This window comes from Macaca nemestrina, chromosome 3, assembly GCF_043159975.1.
Source record: "Macaca nemestrina isolate mMacNem1 chromosome 3, mMacNem.hap1, whole genome shotgun sequence".
Taxonomy (NCBI): domain Eukaryota; kingdom Metazoa; phylum Chordata; class Mammalia; order Primates; family Cercopithecidae; genus Macaca; species Macaca nemestrina.
In genome coordinates, this window is record NC_092127.1 from 84,815,715 (window position 1) to 84,830,531 (window position 14,817).

The 14,817-nt window shown below is 33.5% G+C and overlaps 1 long non-coding RNA gene across 3 annotated transcripts in view; it reads left to right on the forward strand.

Annotated features, from left to right (window-relative positions):
- The window catches only part of LOC105486319 (uncharacterized), a 255,065-nt gene that overhangs the window by 131,237 nt on the left and 109,011 nt on the right, over positions 1–14,817 (forward strand). For all 3 annotated transcript variants that reach the window (XR_011620558.1, XR_011620559.1, XR_011620557.1), the window contains 2 exons: positions 3,928–4,020; positions 5,751–5,832. This is a non-coding gene — a long non-coding RNA (uncharacterized lncRNA). The remainder of the gene's footprint in view (positions 1–3,927; positions 4,021–5,750; positions 5,833–14,817) is intronic.

Sequence of the window (14,817 nt, forward strand, 5' to 3'; positions counted from 1 at the left end):
ACATATATTTTTGCCTTTATATAGAAAACGCAAAAATAAATGGTAGAAAGTATAGGTAATTTGAACTGAGAAAGCCAATAGCATAAAGTAGCTGTAGTTGGGAGATATGAGAGGAAGGAGTACAGAAAATCTGCTTCTCTGTAAACAACTCTAATCAAATTAATATAAATTAATTCCCCACGCTTCCATGGGACTCTGTGTGTATGTGTATGCATATATAATATTTCATTTTGTGTTAGAAAAAAGTAGTGCAATGTAGAAGAACAAACGGAATTTAAAATGACAAGATTAAGGGGTGATAATTTATTCAAGAGTTTAGGTAACATATATGAGAGAAAGTGATTGGAGTGATAAAAATTGGAAGGAAAAGGGATTAAAATGATTTAAAAGGCACAGCAAAACGGTGTAACATAAGTGAAATCTCTCCTCTGCTGTCATATTTCTGCTGTGAGAATTCTGTTCCTATTACTAATATTTCCTTTGTTTCTTCATCATCATCATTATTGCCATTACAATAAGTGATGTTATAGCTGCAGACCTATGTGGTGTGTCGTTGGTCATGACACACTGTCAAAAAGCATGCATGTGAACACACAAACACACACCAAAGCATGTGCACATTATCATTTAGATTTTCAGCACTTTAGTTTATTTGTCTTGAAGGAGTTTTGTTTCACATTAATTCCAACAGTGACAGTTCAATATTTGCTGAACACCTACATTGTACCACATGTTGATGAGGCTCTTAAGATGTGAAGAAGAATATTTAAGAAAGGATACAAAGACCCCACCCAGTAGCAACTTATAGTCTAAAAGAGGACACAGAAATATTGACAGAAGATCTGAGAAGTACCATGATAAAAGTATGCATAAAGTGTTTGGGGCGACAAAAGTGAACACTTGATTCTACCCAGGGTTTGGGGGAAAGATTCTCCTCTGATTATATAAATCAAATCTATCCTCATTGAGCAGTGAAGGAGCAAGAAATGAAGCTCTCTTAGATAATATTCGTGTACAGACTATTTGGCAACTGATCATAGACTATTTTGTGGATGTTACTTGTATTAGTATCTTGCATGGTTTGCTGGTTTGGACTGTTTTTATGCTGTGGTTCCTGACTCTGTAACAAGCTCCTTGTGCCTTGCATACACCCATTTGTCTAATGACAATTTCAGTTGTAAAATAGAAAGACATTGATATAAATCCTGTGTCTTCATTCACCCCATTCCCAACTAGGCACTTCCTTGTCGGAGATTCTAAAGTACTTTATAATACCCCTAAGAAGAACTTGTCATTTTTATTTTTAAATTCAGGTTTATGTATCTGACACACCCAGACTAAGCTCCTTGAGGCAATGGACTGGGTTTTATGCTAGGCACCTAGGTAGGACTGCAGATTTAGAAATTCAGTATACAGGATGCCCAGCTAAATTTGAAGTTAAATAATACTAATTTTTAATATATATAGATCTAAAACATTACATGGATATACTTATATATTACACTAATATTGAAACCAATACTTATATTTTTCTAGTCATACTAAACATATTTATTGCTTACTAAAATTCAAATTTCACTGTATTTAATTTGGCAACCCTATGTAGGAATAACTGCAAAAGTATCATTGTGGTATATGAAAATATTTTTCTCCCTTTTTGTGATTTGTTCAGGCTGCTCATCATGTCTCCCTGAATTGGAGCATGAGGCAGATCATGACACTATGGTCACTCCGCTATCGAAAGGGGTTTTGGAATGACAGCTGTGCAAATTCCACTGGAGAAGACCATTGGGAAGCTTGGGGTTATATCCACAGTAGGCCACAGGGATGCTGCACTGACCGTGTGCTTCCTATAGTACTGTGGGCTCAGTGTGACCATTGGCTCAGAACCATGAGGGCAGCTCTAAAAGATCATGAGGAGGCAGAGGACTGGGGATAGTCTTCAGCTTTGGAGAGAGCAACAGAGACTTTTCAGACTAAAGAAACCCTTTGATAACCATCTTCTTTTTTGGGGGAGAGGTTTTTATAGTTCAGTTTTACTATTTAGAAATCACCTCAAGTTCTACTCTAATGTGATGTTAAATTTGATAATTTAAAAAGGAATGTGATACAGTGAACAACAAATACAGTACTGGAGTCAAACAGAAATGGGTGTGAGCTCCAGCGCTGCTCAGATTAACTGTTATAGCAGTCTCAAGAGGACATAAGGTAGCTTTAGGTTGACCCCATAGATAACAGCATTCACCATTCTCTCATTCTTTAATATTATCTAGAGAATTATATACTCTGTGGTTGCAAGCCCCATCTTCCAACTAGCTTGACACTTACAATACAGAATTCTGGAGCCACCACTGATGTTATGAGTTCCTGAGCACAGTCATCCTCTTTGAAGCTTCCACATTTGTACATTGAATACATTATCACATATAGTGTGGAACTATTGTATAGCTTCAAGGTAATAGATGTGATGCACCTGCCACATACCAGGAACTTAACAAGTGTTAATTCTTATTATCATGTTTGTTTCCTATATAGCATCTTTTTTTGTTGTTTCTTCTCCATTTATGTGAGTTTCTTTTTTCTATATGTTCCTCCACCATTGCAGCCCAGTGTGTCACAATGATTTTCTTTTCAAGCGTTCAGTTTATATCATCTTCCAAAAGCCCAGTATATACCTCCCCTTGTGTGAGCAGAAGCTCTTTCAATTTCAGAAAGAATGAAGAGATTAGTGCTAGGCATCTAATTGCATGGATTCAGAGAGCAATAGAAAGTGAATGCTTTCTGATAAGATAACCTTAACTGGCTACATATACACACACACATAAAAAATGCTGCCAATACATGACATCACAGTATTATTTTTGCATCTTTTAAGTGGGAATTCACATTATATAGTGTTATGAATATGCGTTTAGTATGTAACTGGTATTCATTTTCTCGTGTAAGACAAGGTGTCAATATCAGAGATAAAAATGAGACAATTCTACAAAGTAGAAAAAAATCTACCACTTAATAAATGCTAGTGTAATAATCATCTCGATGGATGAGGCGCTGATAGGTTTCTCATCATATTTCATGAATCAGTATGTTGCTCCAGCTGTGCAGCTCTTTCTGAACTCAGCAGGCATTTTATAAGCATCTGTTTTTTTTAAGACATGGAAACCCTGGGGTTAAACACCATTTGACTTGTGAGTGGGCTTCACAGAGTGAATAGCCTTACATTTTAGTTTCAGGACAACCATTCCAGTGTGGATTATGGGAAAAGATGCCTAAACTTTTTATGAGAAAATTTCCATTCTCATTAAATCATAGAGAAATGAATATTGTTTGCCATATGAGTGATAATTTTGATGTGCTGTATACATGCAAATTTCTTAGATGATTAAATATAAGGGATTTCAACATTCTCTTCATCTCTTAAATTTCAGCCGTCAAGAGGAATTTAAAGTCATGTGGTTAACGACTTATTTTCACTGTTTTTGAAGGGGTCACATTTGTGGGCTTCTTTTAGTTCCTCTTGATACATTTATTGACTTCCACATCATTAATTAGAAAGCAACATTTGAATGCAACAGATGAATATTTATCACGATTTATTTAATTAATATTACCAAACAGAAAACACATCTTATGAAACTTTCAAAAAGTGAAGATTTCTCCATCTTGGAAAATGATCTTGTGTTGTAGATTACTTATGTTATTTAATGAGTTTAAATGAGTACTTTGCAATTTGTTTGATGTATTATAAGTCAATTATAATATGTCAAGTTTATAATTGATATAATTATAATTTATTATGTTTATATAAGTCAATATAACTGATGCATATACATATATGTGTATATGTATATATGTAGATATATATTTATATATTAATATGTCTAGACATCAATTTTTATATTACATATACATCTATTTTTCTTCTAGGAGAAGTTCACATAACTAGAATAAGTTAGGAAGAAAACCTTTCTTCTGGAAAGAAAATTTCCTAGAAGAAGAATAGATGATGAGAAGGTTGAGGTAAATATAAATATATATGTATATGTATACATACACATGCACACACACAAGTTCACACTTATTTCTTCTGTGAAATAGAACAATTCTGCATTTCATTTTTCTCATCTATAAATTTAGTGTTATAGTAGCATATATCATATTAAATAAATATTAAGTAAAAATTAAATTGTTTAAAACCTGTAAAGAATATAGAATAGTGCTTGGCACATATTAAAACAACACGATTTTAGCTATTTTTTCCATCTAGTAAAGTTTACTTGGTTCATGCCATCCAGGTAAAATGCATCTTTTCCTTTAACATGACCCTGATGATCCCAGCTTCCCTGGAGCTCCCTCAGCAATTCCTGCTAGTCACATGGCACATTTAATAATTCTCTATATTGTAGTAATTTGTGTACAAGTTCTGTCCTATCTCTCTTGATCTCTATGATAGTAGATCTATGTATTAATAATTTCAGCAGTCTTGAACAGTACTGCTGAGCAAAATACCTTGCACACTTACATATGCTGAGTAAATAAACAAAATTCAAAGTAAGGTGTATATGCCAGAAATTCACTCTTAAAACCTTTAATCCGATAAAAGTTACCATATGTTGAAAACAAATTTATGTTAATTTGGCTATGTTAGATCTTACAGAGAAATTTAAGTAAAGCTTAATTATGTTTTATATAGAGATATATATATATTCTGTAAATATATGTGACTTATACATATATTTATAAATATATATAATTTATAAATGATACCTAAGATATGAGGAGTATTAAGTTCAGTCCAGAGCAGGATGTTAAGATTTAAGAGCACTGTTAGTGGGTGTGGCAACAGAAGCAGAAACCGAAGCCCAGGCTTAATCCTTCCCAAAACTGAGTCCAAGAAGGATTAAATTTCATTAGATTCAAGGTTTTGGCAGAATCCCCTCTTTGGCTTTAATTAGTTTATTTCTATATTTGCCTGTTATAGGCATGACTTGAATTAATCAAAATTAATTACATCAAAGGAAATAAGCTGTCTATATTACCTTATCTACACAATTATTTTGATACAGTAAATAATCTTTTGGAAAGTACAAGAGTTTTAAAGTATGTATTGTTGCACCTTCCTTATGTTTGATAAAAATAAATTCTATAAATGCATATTAAAAGATCATTTTATTTGGAAAAAACATTTAATATTGCACTTTTCTAAGCCATAATACTCAAAAGAAGAAAATAAAAGACACTAGAACTTTCTGCTTCAACTTGTACTTTTATGTCACAGAAATGGCTTCTTTCCTTAAACCTCACTAACCAACCTGTGCCAAATTCCAACTTTTCTTCTACAGCTTCCTCACCTCTCTCAGCCTTCATGAAATTGAAGAAAATTAGGGTCTTTCTCTAGAGTAGGCTTTGGTTTAAGGGAATGTTGTTGCTGCTTTGATCATCTATCCACATCAGTAAAACTTTCTCCCTAGCAGCTGTTAGACTGTTTTGTTTTCTTGTCATTTTTGTGTTCACCGAAGTAGCATTTTTAATTTCCTTCAAGAACTTTTCCTTTGCATTTACAACTTGGCCAATGTTTGGCGCAGGAGGCTTATCTTTTGGCGTATCTTGATTTTTTACATGCCTTCCTCACTAAGCTTAATCATTTCTAGCTTTTTATTTAGAGTCAGGCTACTCTTTCTTTCATTAAACACTTAGATGCCGTTGTGGGGTTATTATATTGCTCACATTTCAATAATGCTCTGTTTTAGGGAATAGGGAGGCCTAAGGAGCAGGAGAGAAATGGAGTCAGCTTGCGGGTAGAGCAGACAAAACACAGACAACATTTATCAAGTAAGTTTACCGTCTCATATGGTCATCGTTCATGGTGTCCCAAGACAGTTCCAATAGTAATATCAAAGATGACTGATCATAGACCACCATAACTTAAATAATAGTAATAATAATAATAAAGTTTGAAATACTGTGAGAATTGCCAAAATGTGACACAGAGACACAAAGTGAGCACAAGCTGTTGGAAAAATCTTGCTGATAGTGTTGCTGATGAAAGGTCACCACAAACCTACAATTTGAAAAAAAAACCCACAGTATCTGCAAAACACAATAAAGAAAAGCATAATAAAATGAAATATGCCTGTATCTGTCTTTCTATACTTGGCTTGTTTTACTTAATATGATGTCACCTGGGTTCATTGATGTTGTTGCAAATGACTGAATTTCCTTCATTTCTAAGGCTGCATTTTATTTCATTGTGTTTATATGCTACATTTTATTTATTCCTCTATTTGTTTGTGGATACTTAGGTTAATTCCACATCTTGGCTATTGTGAATAATGCTGCAATGAACATGGGAGTACAGACATCTTTTTGACATACTGATTTCAATTCTTTTGGATGTATACCCAGAAGTTGAATTGCTGGATCATATGGTGATTCTATTTTCAGTTTTTTGAGGAACGTCCATATTGTTTTCTATAATGGTTGTACTAATTTACACTCTGGTGAACAGTGTGCAAAGGTTCCCTCTTCTCCACACCCCCACCAACATTTGTTATCTTTTGGCTCTTTTATATTGGCCATTCTCACAAGTGTGAGGTGATCTCATTGTGGTTTTGATTTGCATTTTTCTGATGATTACTGATGTTGAGCATTTTTTCATATACCTATTGGCTAGTTATACGTCCTCTTTTGAGAAATGTCTATTTGGATTCCTTGTCTATTTTTTAATTGGATGATTTGTTGTCTTGCTATTGAGTCGTTAAAGTTTCTAATATATTATGGATATTACCCTTCGTCAACTGTATGATTTGCAAATATTTTCTTGTATTCTGAAAGTTGCCTTTTGTTTTGTTAAGTGTTTCTTTTGTTGTGCAGAAGAATTTTTAGGATAATGTAATTCCACTTGCCTATTTTTCTATTGTGCTTCAGGGCCATGTTAAAAATTATTGTCTAGATCAATGTCATGGACCCCTTCTCCTGTTTTCTTCTAGTGGTTTTATAGTTTCAGGTTCTACTTACATTCAAATCTGTAATCCGTTTTGATAGAATTTTTATATATTGTGAGGGATAAGGGTCTAATTTCATTCTTCTGCATGTGAATATCCATTTGTTTTAGCATCATTTATTGAAGATACTGTCCTTGTCCCATGTGTGCTCTTGGCACCTTTGTTGAAAATCAATTGCCCATAAATGTGCAGTTTTATTTCTGGGCTTTCAATTCTGCTTTGTTTCTCAATGTACCTGTTTTTATTCCAGTACCAATATTTCACTATGCTGTTTTATTAAAGCTTTCAGTATATTTTGAAGCCAGATAGCATAATTCCTATAGTATTGTTCTTTTTTCTCAAGGTTACCTTGGCTATTAGGGACTTTTGTGGTTCTATATGAATTGTAGAAGTCTTTATTTCTGTAAAATATGTACTGGAATTTTGATAGGGAATGCATTGAACCTATAGATTGCTTTGGGTAGTATGTGCATTTAACAATATTAATTCCTCCAGTCAATAAACATAGGGTATTTTTTCTATTTATTTGTGTTTGCTTCAATTTATTTTATCAATATTTTATCATTTTCCATGTACAGATGTTTCACCTCTTTGGCTGAGTTTATTTCTAAATATATTCTTTTTGATACTATTGTAAATAGCATTGTTTACTTGATTTGTTTTTCAGATAGTTTATTGTTAGTATATAGAAAAAAAATCTGACTTTCGTATGTTAGTTTTTTTCTCCTGAAACACTACAGAATTTGAGTGTTAGTTCTAACAGATTTTTGGTGGAGTATTTTGGGATTTCTCTATACAAGATTATGTCTTCTGCAAATAATGACAGTTTAACTTCTTGCTTTCCAATTTGAATGCCTTTTACTTTTTTTTCTCTTGACCTATTACTGGCTAGGACTTCCACTACTATGTTGAATAAAAGTGGTGAGAGTGGGTGATATGGCTTGTCTGTGTCTCCACCCAAATCTCATCTTGAATTGTAGTCCCATAATCCCCATCTGTCATGGGAGATACCTGGTGGGAAGTAATTGAATCATGGGGGCAGGTTTTCCTGTACTGTTCTCAAGATAGTGAATAAGTCTCATGAGATCTGCTGGTTTTATAAAGGGCACGTCCCCTGAGCACACTCTCTTGCCTGCCGCTATGTAACATGCCTTTCTTCCTCCTTCACCTTCAGTCACGATTGTGAGGCCTCCACAGCCATGTGGAACTGTGAGTCAATTAAACTTCTTTTTCTTTATAAATTACCCAGCCTTGGGTATTTCTTCACAGCAGGATGAAAATGGACTAATACAGTGGACATTATTATCTTTTTAATCTTATAGAAAAAGCTTTCAACTTTTCACCATTATGATGTTAGCCCTGGAACTGTCACACATAACCTTTATTGTGTTGAGGTGCACTCCTTATATAGCTAGTTTGTTTAGAGTTTCTGTCATGAAAGGTTTTTGAAATTTGTAAAATATGTGTCTGCGACTATTGAGATGATCATATGGCTTTAGTCCTTCATTCTGTTATTGTGATGTATCACATTTATTGATTCGTATATGTTGAATTATTCTTGCATCCCTAGGTTAAGTCCCACTTGACCATGGTGAATGATCTTTCTAATGGGCTATTAAATTTAGTTTGCTAGTATTTTGCCAAGAATTTTTGCATCTACATTCAATAGGAGTATTGGCCTATAATTTTCTTTTTTTGTAGTGTCTTCCTTAGACTTTGGTATCAGGGTATGCGAGGGTCGTAAAATGAGTTGAATATACTCTCTCTTCTTCATTTTTTGGAAGAGTTTAAGAAAGATTTGTATTATTTCTTCTTTAAATGTTTGATAGAATTCAGCAGTGAGGTCATTAGATCCTGGACTTTTCCTTGATGGGAGACTTATTACTGATTAAATCTCGTTACATATTACTGTCTGTTTAGATTTTCTATTAATGATTTAGTCTTGGTAGGTTAATGTGTCTAGAACATAATAAATTTCTTCAGACCTACTAATTTGTTGATATATAATTAATTGCTCATGGTTGTCTCATGAATTTGGTATTTCTGTGGCATTTGTTGTAATGTCTCATCTTTCAATTCTTATTTTCTTTGAGTTTTTCTCTTTTTTCTTAATTCCTAGCTTAAGATTTATCAATTATATCTTTTTTAAAAAACTACCTCTTAGCTCTATTAATCTTTCTATTGTTTTACTGTCTCCATTTCATCTATTTCTATTCTGATTATTATTGTTTCCTTCTTTCTACTCACTCATACTTGGGCTTAGTTTGCTTTTCTTTCTAGTCCTTTAAAGTATACTGTTAAGTTGTTTATGTAACATTTTTCTTCTTTTTTGTTGTTGATATTTTTTGTATTTTTTTATATTTTAAGAAAAAATATTTCAACATTTCTTCCAATATTTTTAGTTATCTTTAATGAGAAAGTTGGTTTAAACTATATAGCTGGCCATTAATGAAATCAAAATTAAATGATTAATTTGTACTTTTACAACATCTTATAAAATTTGAGTAACAAGTGTCATGTTTATCTTTTTTTTTTTTTGGAACACAAAATTTGTTGTCAGAAGAGCAATGTAAGTTTTTCAAATTACATTCACTCAATTAAATTCAAGCCTTGATTTGGGCAATCATTACTGCTTCTGTTGGACAGCATGTGCTTTTTTCTGGCATCTATTACACTATTCTCTTTTATAATTTGTTATTGAAGTGTAATATGTGAAAAGACAACACACACACGTACAAACATTAATAAAGCTTGATGGATTTTTACAAACTTAACAGATGAAGTCAGTCACCAGCATCCAGATCAATAAACCAACCATTACTAGAATCCTAGAACAACCTCCACAGTCCCTTCCTGCCACCATTCCATGCCAAGTGTCAGCACTGGCCTGATTGAAATATAATACGTTAGTTTTTTCAATCTTTGTAGTTTAAGCAAATTTAGAATATCACCTCATTTTTTGTAAGTTTCTTTTCATTAATATTTAATTTTTGAGATTTTCTATGCTTGTGTGTAGTGATAAATTATTTGTATGTCTACATTATTTTCCATTCTGTGAATCTGCCACAACGTCTTTATCCATTTTACTGTTGATAAAAATTTGAATAATTTGTAGTTTTTGCCTACATGTTTATTATTGTGTTTTGATTAACATATGTGCCCGTTTCTGTTAGCAACAGACTTAAGAGTGGGATTTCTCATTCAAAGTATGCATATATTCATCTTGAGTAAGTACTGTTTTGTAACATGGTCATACATATTTACCTATTTGCATGCAGTACATGAGAGCCTAATTGCTCCATATTTTCACACACACTGGTATTTTTAAAAATTATTTCATGCCATACTAGTGATTTTAATTGGAATTCCCCTGATAAGGTTGAGAATTTTTCATGTATTTGAAGATGAATTGAATACCCTCTTCTATAAAGTATATTGTTGAGAATTTTGCCCATTTCTTACTATATGTCCACCTTTGAGTAGCTTATAGGATTTTTTTTTCCATACTGTGGATATAAGACCTTTTTCAGATATATGTACAATGAGTACCTTTTCCAAAATTGTGAGTTGTCTTTTTACTTTTTAATCATGTCTTTTGGTGAACAGAAGTTTTAAAGTTTTATTATAGTTCAATATGTTTTTTCTTTTAAATTTACAATCTTTTTCCTTCTTTAAGAATTTATTCCTACTCCAAGATCATGACTATTTGTATTAAAAAACTTTATTGTTATGTTCATATTCATATTTGCAATTTATAATGATTTATTTTTGTGATATGTGACATAAGGGTGAAGATTTTTTTTTCAAATAAAAAAAGCTTCAATTATTAAGATCAGAAATTTTCCACTGTGATGCAGTGGTAGCTTTTTCATGTATGAGGTAACTCTGTATATTTGGATTTTCCTTTGAATTCAGAGAATTCTGTCCATTGATTAGTGTTTGTATCCTTAATTACTGTATCTTTATACCAAGTCTTTTTAAATGTGATATTGTAGATTCTCCAAATTTTTCTTCAAGATTGCTGTGGCTGTTCTTGGGTCTTTAAGTTTTCCAAAACCTTTTTGTAAATAATGTACTACTTCCACAGAAAAAATAAAACTGCTACGATTTTTGTTAGAAATATGTTGAATCTAAAGATTAATTTGGAAAGGTCTGAAATTTTTCATATAGAAAACTTTCTAATCCACAAACATGCTGTATCTCTCAATTTAAGTCTTTATATTTTCTCCAGAAATTTTGTATTCTCTCATATGAAGTTCTGCATGCTTTTGTTAATTTTTTTCCAAAGTATTAGCACCATTTAATTTTATTGAAATAGTATCATATTTTAATTGTTTTGTGTTTATTGCTAGCATATGGAAATACTTTTTGGATATTTAATTTTACCTAGCAATTTTGCTAAAGTTGCTTCTTTATTTTAGTAGGTGGTAGATTATCTTTGACTTTTGTACATAATTATGTTACCTATGTATGAATACTTGAATAATTACGGATGTGTTTGTTTTGGCATCTCTCATGCTGCATTTCAGCTGGGGAACCTGTGTTCTACCTGTTTCTCATCTTCTCAGGACCAGAGTGCTATCTGGTGTGTTCTCATAAAAATGGCAGAGGCATAATAGATAATATTGCCGAATAAAATACAGATAGATAAATCATTTTGAAATATTTAGATATTTGACACACTGAATCTATAGCTGACAGGTTTTCACTTTCTCCTTCTGACATAACTACTCTCACTATCATTATGCCGGTTTTGTCCACTGGGAAAGCTGTTTACCACCTTTTTAACAAGCTCTAAAACCATGTTTTCCAATTATTCGCAAATATTTTGTTGAATTTCAGATAAACAATGAATAAATTAGCATAAGTATGTCCTATGCATAGTATTAGTATGCCTCCGTGCATTTTTTTTTTTTTTTTTTTTTTTTTTGAGACGGAGTCTCGCTCTGTCGCCCAGGCTGGAGTGCAGTGGCGCGATCTCCACTCACTGCAAGCTCCGCCTCCCAGGTTCACGCCATTCTCCTGCCTCAGCCGCCAGTGTAGCTGGGACTACAGACGCCCACCACCACGCCTGGCTAATTTTTGTATTTTTAGTAGAGACGGGGTTTCACCGTGTTAGCCAGGATGGTCTCGATCTCCTGATCTCGTGATCCGCGCGTCTCGGCCTCCCAAAGTGCTGGGATTACAGGCGTGAGCCACGCCTCCGTGCATTTTTAAAATTAAATATTACAACCCTAATACAGCAAGGAAAAAATGTGCAAGATTTGTTAAGACACACTTTCCTTCATTTCTATTGACCAAGAGTCACATGGCTGAACTTATAGGTAGGAGCAGGGAAATCTATTTTACCACTTTAATTGAGAAATTAAAGTCACATGGTTAAGGACCTTTGTTCACAGAGGAGTAAAGGCTTTGGGCCAATAATATACTCATCTACATAGCCTATTAGGTAAAAATGTTATTTAATGACAGCTATATAAATATTTTAAAATGTGTAATTAATTGAAAAATAAAATAAAAATTTAAAAAACATAATTGAATGTTTATTGTGTTCCAGATTCATTTATATACACTCTTTACTTAATCTTTCCAACAGCCCCTTAAGGTAGAAACTAATTTTAGGTGAACATTACAGGGGCTGTTGAAGGTTATGTTAGTCCAGTTTCATACTACTATAAAGAACTGCCCAAGATTGGGTAATTTTTAAAGGAAAGAGGTTTAACTGACCCACAGTTCGCCATGACTGGGGAGGACTCAGGAAACTTATAATCATGGTAGAAGGTGAAAAAGAAGCCAGGCACCTTCTTCACAAGGTTGAAAGAGAATTGCCAGGTGAAAGGGGGAAGAGCCCCTTATAAAACCATCAGAAAAATGCTCATCATCACTGGCCATCGGAGAAATGCAAATCAAAACCACAATGAGATACCATCTCACACCAGTTAGAAGGGCGATCATTAAAAAGTCAGGAAACAACAGGTGCTAGAGAGGATGTGGAGAAATAGGAACACTTTTACACTGTTGGTGGGATTGTAAACTAGTTCAACCATTATGGAAAACAGTATGACGATTCCTCAAGGATCTAGAACTAGATGTACCATATGACCCAGCCATCCCATTACTGGGTGTATACCCAAAGGATTATAAATCATGCTGCTATAAAGACACATGCACACGTATGTTTATTGAGGCACTATTCACAATAGCAAAGACTTGGAATCAACCCAAATGTCCATTAGTGACAGACTGGATTAAGAAAATGTGGCACATATACACCATGGAATACTATGCAGCCATAAAAAGGGATGAGTTTGTGTCCTTTGTAGGGACATGGATGCAGCTGGAAACCATCATTCTTAGCAAACTATCACAAGAACAGAAAACCAAACACCGCATGTTCTCACTCATAGGTGGGAACTGAACAATGAGATCACTTGGACTCGGGAAGGGGAACATCACACACCGGGGCCTATTATGGGGAGGGGGGAGGGGGGAGGGATTGCATTGGGAGTTATACCTGATGTAAATGATGAGTTGATGGGTGCTGAGGAGTTGATGGGTGCAGCACACCAACATGGCACAAGTATACATATGTAACAAACCTGCACGTTATGCACATGTACCCTAGAACTTAAAGTATAATAATAAAGAAAAAAAAAAGAGCTCATTATCAGGAGAACAGCATGGGGGAGGCTGTCCCCATGATTCAATTGCCTCCACCTGGTCTCTCCCTTGACACATGGTGATTATGGCGATTGCAGTTCAAGATGAGATGTGGTTGGGTACACAAAGCCTAACTATATCAAAGGTATAGTGACTTGATCAAGATTAAATAACTTTTTATAGGGAGAAGTGATCCTTTCCACTATCTGAATTCAGAGTCTAAGCTTTTTAACTCTTAAGGGTCTACCTTGAAATTGAATAAAAATATGTAGAGTTCATTTGGAAAAGAAAAAAGCTCTTGAACAAAGTATTGAAGAATGATAGGAAAACATGATTTTAGAGCTTGTGAAAGAGGTGGAGAATAGCTTTTCCAGTGGACAAAACAGGTATAATGATAGTGAGAGCAGTTATTTCAAAAGGAGAAAGTGAAAAACTGTCACCTATAGATGTAGTTTGTTAAGGATCTAAATATTTCAAAATGATTTATTTATCTATTTATTTAATTTGCAGAAGGATCACTCTTTTTTGTCCTATGTAGCAAACCTTACTCTTGAGAACTTGTGAACTATGACTTCACCCACAAAGCCATATCTTTCAAGATTAATTTCCAGATTAACCAAACATATGCTACCTACCTATGTGATCACTATTTTCAAAATAGGTAGGCTTTCCTTTTAGATCTTATGAGCCCTATTTCTTTGTAAGTTTATTGTTAAAAAGTGTTGACACCTACACACTCTAATAATTGAGTCACGTTTTTTTCCTTTCTGGCCTACATAAGCAATAAAATAAATAACTGTTTCACAGTTATCTATGTGTGTCACATGTCTAATACATATCCCTCTATATTAATATTTGGCCTGCTAAAATAAATGATAATTTACAGAGAAGATATATGAGGGGGGGAAATGGTTTCATGATAAGTGACTTCAATGGATATGAATGTTGAAACTATGCTTGACTGTTCAAGTATTTGAAAACATGCAAGATCATTAAAGTCATAGGATCTAAAATTGATTAAGCAATAAGAAGCTTTGCCATTATTAATATTTCAAAACTCACAAATGGATAAAAATTCTTTAATCACTGGGTCAAAATGAGTATATTCTTCATCTTAAAAATGTGTTTATAAATGATTCTGTGACCAGATAAT